The 6000-nt window shown below is 39.8% G+C and overlaps 1 protein-coding gene across 1 annotated transcript in view; it reads left to right on the forward strand.

Annotated features, from left to right (window-relative positions):
• XRN1 (5'-3' exoribonuclease 1) overlaps positions 1-832 on the forward strand; it is a 63237-nt gene extending 62405 nt beyond the window's left edge. The window contains exon 44 of the mRNA XM_083363353.1: positions 715-832. The gene's annotated coding sequence lies outside the window, so the exon portion shown is untranslated. The remainder of the gene's footprint in view (positions 1-714) is intronic.
• Positions 833-6000: the final 5168 nt, after the last annotated feature.

Consider the following 6000-nt stretch of genomic DNA (forward strand, 5'->3'; position numbering starts at 1 on the left):
GCTTTAGTATTTTCCAAAGAACACTCAGCTGATTTCCTTTAGGATTGATTGATTTGATCTCCTTGCAGTCGAAGGGACTCTCAAGAGTCTTCTCCAGCACCACAGTTTGAAAGCATCAATTCTTTGGCGCTCAGCCTTCCTTATGGCCCAATTCTCACAGCCATACAGAACATTACTACTGGGAAAAGGACAGCTTTGATAGTACAGACCTTTGTTGGCAGGTTAATGTCTCTGCTTTTTAATATGCTGTTTAGATTTGCCATAGCTTTCCTCCAAGGAGCATCTTTCGATTTCATGGCTGCAGTCACTGTCTGCAGTGATCTCAGAACTCAAGAAAATAAAATCTATTGCTTCTTCCATTTCTTCCCCTTCTATTTGCCAGGACATGATGGGACCAGATGCCAAGATCTTAGGGTTTTTTTTCCCCCTTTCAATATTGAGTTTCAAGCCAACTTTCGCATTCTCGTCTTTCATCCTCATCAAGAAACTCTTAGTTCCTCTTCACTTTCTGCCATTAGCATGGTATTCTCTGCATATTTCTCCTGGCAATCTTAATTCCAGTTTGTGATTCATCCAGCCCAGCATTTTGCATGATGTATTCTGCATATGAATTAAAATAAGAAAGGTGACAATATTGTTGTATTCCTTAATCTATTTTGAACCAATTGTTTGTTCCATGTCTGATTCTAACTGTTGCTCTTGATCTCCATACAGATTTCTCAGGAGACAGGTAAGGTGGTCTGGTACTTCCTTATTCTGTTTAGTCTATGGCTATATAAAATCAAACTATGAAAGTCTAAAAGCTGCTTTTTTGTTAAATTAGTTGTGCCGTGAAACATTAAAATATTTTTCCAATTAGATACTTCTGATTTACAAGTTGTAGATATCTGTAGATACTCATCTACTAACAATCATCTTGTACAAATAGTACAGTGCATCAACAATTTAAAACTAGCATTAAAAAGCAATTAAGTGCTTGCTTCTTCCTACTAAGTGTGGATATGAGAACATTCATATCTTGGTCTGGATAAAAGGTGTCTAATCTTTCAGCCAACTAACCAGCCTTTAACAAGTAACTCAACGCTCTATGACTTCTGGTTTTTGCGCCGCAGCACATGGTTGCACAATTGTGGAACTCTGCATCCCATGGCTGATTTCACCCTGCCAGGGGATCCTAAATGTGTCTGAAGTCACCCTGGGGAGGAGACGAAGGAAGAGAGTGCCCTGATAATCACAGAACGATGGCAGTCGTTCTGTTCGATCCAGGGGAAGCCCTCTAACCTGACAGGAGAAAGGCTAGCTGCACACCAGCGTCTAGCCCAAGCTACTTGCAGCTGAAGTCCAAGAGCACAAACCAGAACAGCGGTGAACAGCGTACTTGGATCTGGTGAGAGTATCAAACTTCTCTCCTCTATTCTATAACTTAAGTCCTTGGGAAAGATCCCCAATTAAGAAAACCTCCGAAAGTGAAGGGAGGGGACTATACCCCAACTCCCTCATAGACGGAAGCAGTTAATTAACCTTTACGGGGGAAAGAAATATATTGAAATCAAAGTTAAAATGCTACAGTCTGGATAAATCTAGAAGTTAAAAAACTGCTAAGATTATACTTTAAAGAGTTTTGATGAAACTAAAAATAATTTTTTGTCTGAAAAGCTAGAAAGCAACTACTGACACCTATTGGAGAAGTAGAATATAGAACAGTGATGGCGAACCTTTTAGAGGCCGAGTGCCCAAACTGCAATCCAAAACCCACTTATGTATCGTCAGGTGCCAGGTGGGTGTGGCCCATTGGGTGGGCATGGCTGCAGTGGTAATGGCAGACTGGGTGGGACTAAAAAGTTCAATCAATTCCAACTTTGCGAGATCTTTTTTTTTCCCTGCGAGAAGTTGAAATTGATTGAACCTTTTTTTTTTGCACATGGCAGCAGAGGCCTAAAGCAAAACCCAGCTGAAGGGCTAGGGCTGGGGCGACAGCGCACGTTCCCACAGAGAGGGCTCTGTGTGCCATAGGTTTGCCACGCGTGCCATAGGTTTGCCACGCTTGCCATAGGTTTGCCACCACGGATATAGAACATTAACAACACTCAGAAATTGGCAAGATGCCCAGAAACAAAGAATAATCTGTTCCCTTGAACGTTAATAACCCTCAGAAGACAGCTGGGTGGGAACAAAGAAAGAATACATACTGGGCCAGCCATAAGATTAAAAAGTGTTTGAAGGAAAAGAAATACTCTGACTGTTGTCTAAACTCAAGAATTGTTTACAGAAAAAGAAAAACTTTGACTCTGGGCTAATCTTTTAGGGGGGGATTTACAGGAAGGACTCAAGATGGCTAAGTACACTGAATTACAATTTTGACTGGTTGACAACTGACCCCTGAATAAAAGAACTGTTATACAGTAAAATACTTATTTTATTGATGCCTTGACAATTGGAAATACTATGGATTACAAAAACTATATATAAAGATAAGAACTATACAAAATTGGACTGTTTGGATTCTGAGTGTAGCTGGTTTGATAAGGCTAATTATAGAGACTATAGCACCGGTGGACTATTTGAAAGGGCAAGGCAACATGGATATTGCATACTTATCAAAAAATGACAACCACATTTAATACTTACTCCTGAAGGACCTAGGCTGGAATATGAAAGACCTCCAGAAGCAACAATTCAAGACAAGACAAATACTTTCCAGGAGGAAATGTATGTAATGCTATGACAGGTACAGATGACAATAGATTTAAACCACAAGGAGATCAAAAATAACTTTGACAACATAAATGAGCACATCTCTAATCTAAACTCACAATCAAAAACCACTCAGATAATGATGGTAAAAAATAAATCGATAACAACAAACTAGAAGAAAATGAGTTAATCAGTGAAGCTACAAATGAAGAGAATTATAATTTAACACAAACAGGAAAAAGACGTTGACATAACAATAAAAATGGGAAAGATACTTTATTCATCAGAATGTCAAAATAAACCTGAGGATAAGAAAGAAGATTTAACAAAATGGAGTATAGAACTGCCAGAAGAAGGATTAGAGTTCAGAAGACAAAAAGCATATATGCTACACATCCTGTCTTCTCCACTCCCAACAATACTTACAAAAATAAAAGAACTTCCTGGCAAGCGGAATATATCAACTTGGAAAGCTACTTGGCAAAAGAAGCAGGTCAGCGAAGATTCAAGAGATTTGACTCGCCCTGCCAGATGGAGTATTACACGAGCAAACACTTGTTTGAATACAGTTAAAAGAACAGATAACTTTGGATATAAAGGGGCCTTACAATAAGAGGCATAAGAGATATAAGTAATATAGTATTTTTATAATAGATGTAAAAATATTAGGATGAAGTATGTGAATGAAAATTTTGAAATTTAAAGGTAAATTAAGTTTATTTTATTTTTATTTTAATCCCATTTATATCCCGCCCTTCTCCGAAGACTCAGGGTGGCTTACAATCTAAGCACAAATCAATATGCTTAGCAATAGCCTTCATTTTATGTATATGCCTGCTTATTAGGGCTTTCGCCCCCCCCCCAAGCGGCATTATTACAAAGTCAGCTTATTGCCCCCAACAATCTGGGTCCTCATTTTACCTACCTCGGAAGGATGGAAGGCTGAGTCAACCTTGAGCCTGGTGGGATGCGAACCTGCACTAATTGCAGGCAGCTGGTGTTACTTAAGGAGGCATTAGCCCACTGCTCCACCAAGTTGAAGGCAATTAGGACTAAAGAATGACTGAAATACTGAGGGGAAATTAAACTTAAATAAGAATTTTGAAAATAGGATATATAGTGATTTAACAAATTAACGTACAAATATAAGTGAAATATAAACTGATCACAAAAGATGTTATAGGTAGATGTCATAAGATAGATAAGCAGTATAGTATTTTTATAATGTATGAAATATGAAAAGATGGGATGATGTATCAAAATGGAAAATCTGGATATTTAGATGATTTAATTTAATTTTATTAAATTTATATACCGCCCTTTCCCGAAGGACTCAGGGCGGTTTACAGGGTATTTAAAATCAAACAGTACAAAATACAAAAGTTAAAAAAGAATTTAAAAAGATTAAATTATCCCTTAACTAAAAACCTCAGTTAAAAATTCTCAGCCTGGGCCGGAGAGCTCAAAGAGCCAGGTCTTCAGGTCCCGGCGGAATGAACGAAGGTCAGGGGTGGTCCTAAGCTCCACGGGCAGCTGGTTCCAGAGGGCAGGCGTACCCACAGAGAAGGCCCTCCCCCTGGGTGTTATCCGCCGGCAATCTTTTACCAGCGGCACCCTGAGAAGACCCTCCCTGTGTGAGCGCACTGGACGAAGGGAGTTTGATGCTGGTAGGAGGTGTTCCCTCAAATATCCCGGACCCAAGCCACTTAGGGCTTTATAGGTCATCACCAGCACCTTGGATCTCACCCGAAGGGCAACCGGAAGCCAATGCAGCTCGCGGAGTAGAGGTGTTACATGGGAGCATCGGGAGGCCCCCATCACTACTCGCGCGGCCACATTCTGCACCAGTTGAAGCCTCCGGGTGGTCCTCAAGGGCAGCTCCATGTAGAGAGCGTTGCAGTAGTCTAAACGGGAGGTCACGAGCGCATGAGTGACTGTGAATAGGGCATCTTGGTCCAGGTAGGGTCGCAACTGGCGCACCAGGCGAACCTGGGCAAAAGCACCCCTGGTCACGGCTCCTATATGATCTTCAAAATTGAGCCGCGAATCCAGGAGGACGCCCAAGTTGCGAGCCCTATCAACGGGGGGGTAACACCTCACCCCCCATCGTTAGAGATGGAATAGTCTGGTTGACCCGAGATGCCGGTATGCACAGCCACTCAGTCTTGGCAGGATTGAGACGAAGCCTGTTTCTCCCCATCCAGACCTGGACCGCTTCCAGGCAACGGGACATCACGGCGATGGCATCGCTGGGTTGGTTCAGGGTGGAAAGAAAGAGTTGGGTATTGAGAAAATATTGAGAAAATCATGACAGATAAGAATTGTTTGAATATTAAGGGGAAATTAAACTTAAATAAGAATTATGAAAATAGGATATATGGTGAACTAATAAGATTATTTTTATAAAAACAAAAGTTGACAAGAAAAAATGTCATACATGGATGTTATTTTGTACAAACATGAAAAAAGTTTATATTTAACTAGGCGTTGAAAATATCAAGAAATATTTGATTAAGGTGGAAGGAGAATACTATTGGGAGAAGGGAAGATCAAAGAAATATACTATTAATATATTAATTATGGAATTACAAAAAATATTCTGTTAAATACACACACACACACACACACACACACACACACACCCACACACACCCCAGCCTAAGGGGAAGAGAGAGAAAAAATCCCAGTAATCTGTAAGGCCTTTGTTAACTCTAAAATTAACAAATAGGTGGCATTAGAAGTAGATTAAGTTAAACATGATATGATCTGCTAATGTGTGTCCTTAAAATTATTTTCACCCTTAAATGTTTTGCATTTTAAGTCAATTACCAACTAAAGCTTGGGTGGAGGGTGTAATTTGCAATGTAATGCAATTAGTTGGTCAAGTATGGCCAAGACAAGAAATTCGGCATGCTTCTTTAATGTTTCTTAATAAAGGGATTAATACAGCTGCTTTCATACATTGATCAAATCTTATGAACATATTGGAACATTTCCAATGCTCTCTCATTACCCTGTTTGTCAGAGCAGTCACATGCAATCAATTAGACTAATGAAATATAAAAGCCATACTAATAAAATATCATGAGCAAAAATTATTTTCTTACTGCTTCCAAAGAAAATATTTTGAAGGAAGAAATACAACAAGAAAGGATTATAGAGTCCTTGGTGCTCTCTGAGCTTCGTCATTTGTTTGCAGACATTGCATTACCCAACTAGTTAATATCATCACTACTAGAGAGTATGGGGTTTGTTCCCTCTGTATAGTATAGGTGGCCCTTCTCTGTGGGGTGTGGTTTTCTCCTT

The sequence above is a fragment of the Vipera ursinii genome, assembly GCF_947247035.1.
Source record: "Vipera ursinii genome assembly, chromosome: 5".
NCBI lineage: Eukaryota > Metazoa > Chordata > Lepidosauria > Squamata > Viperidae > Vipera > Vipera ursinii.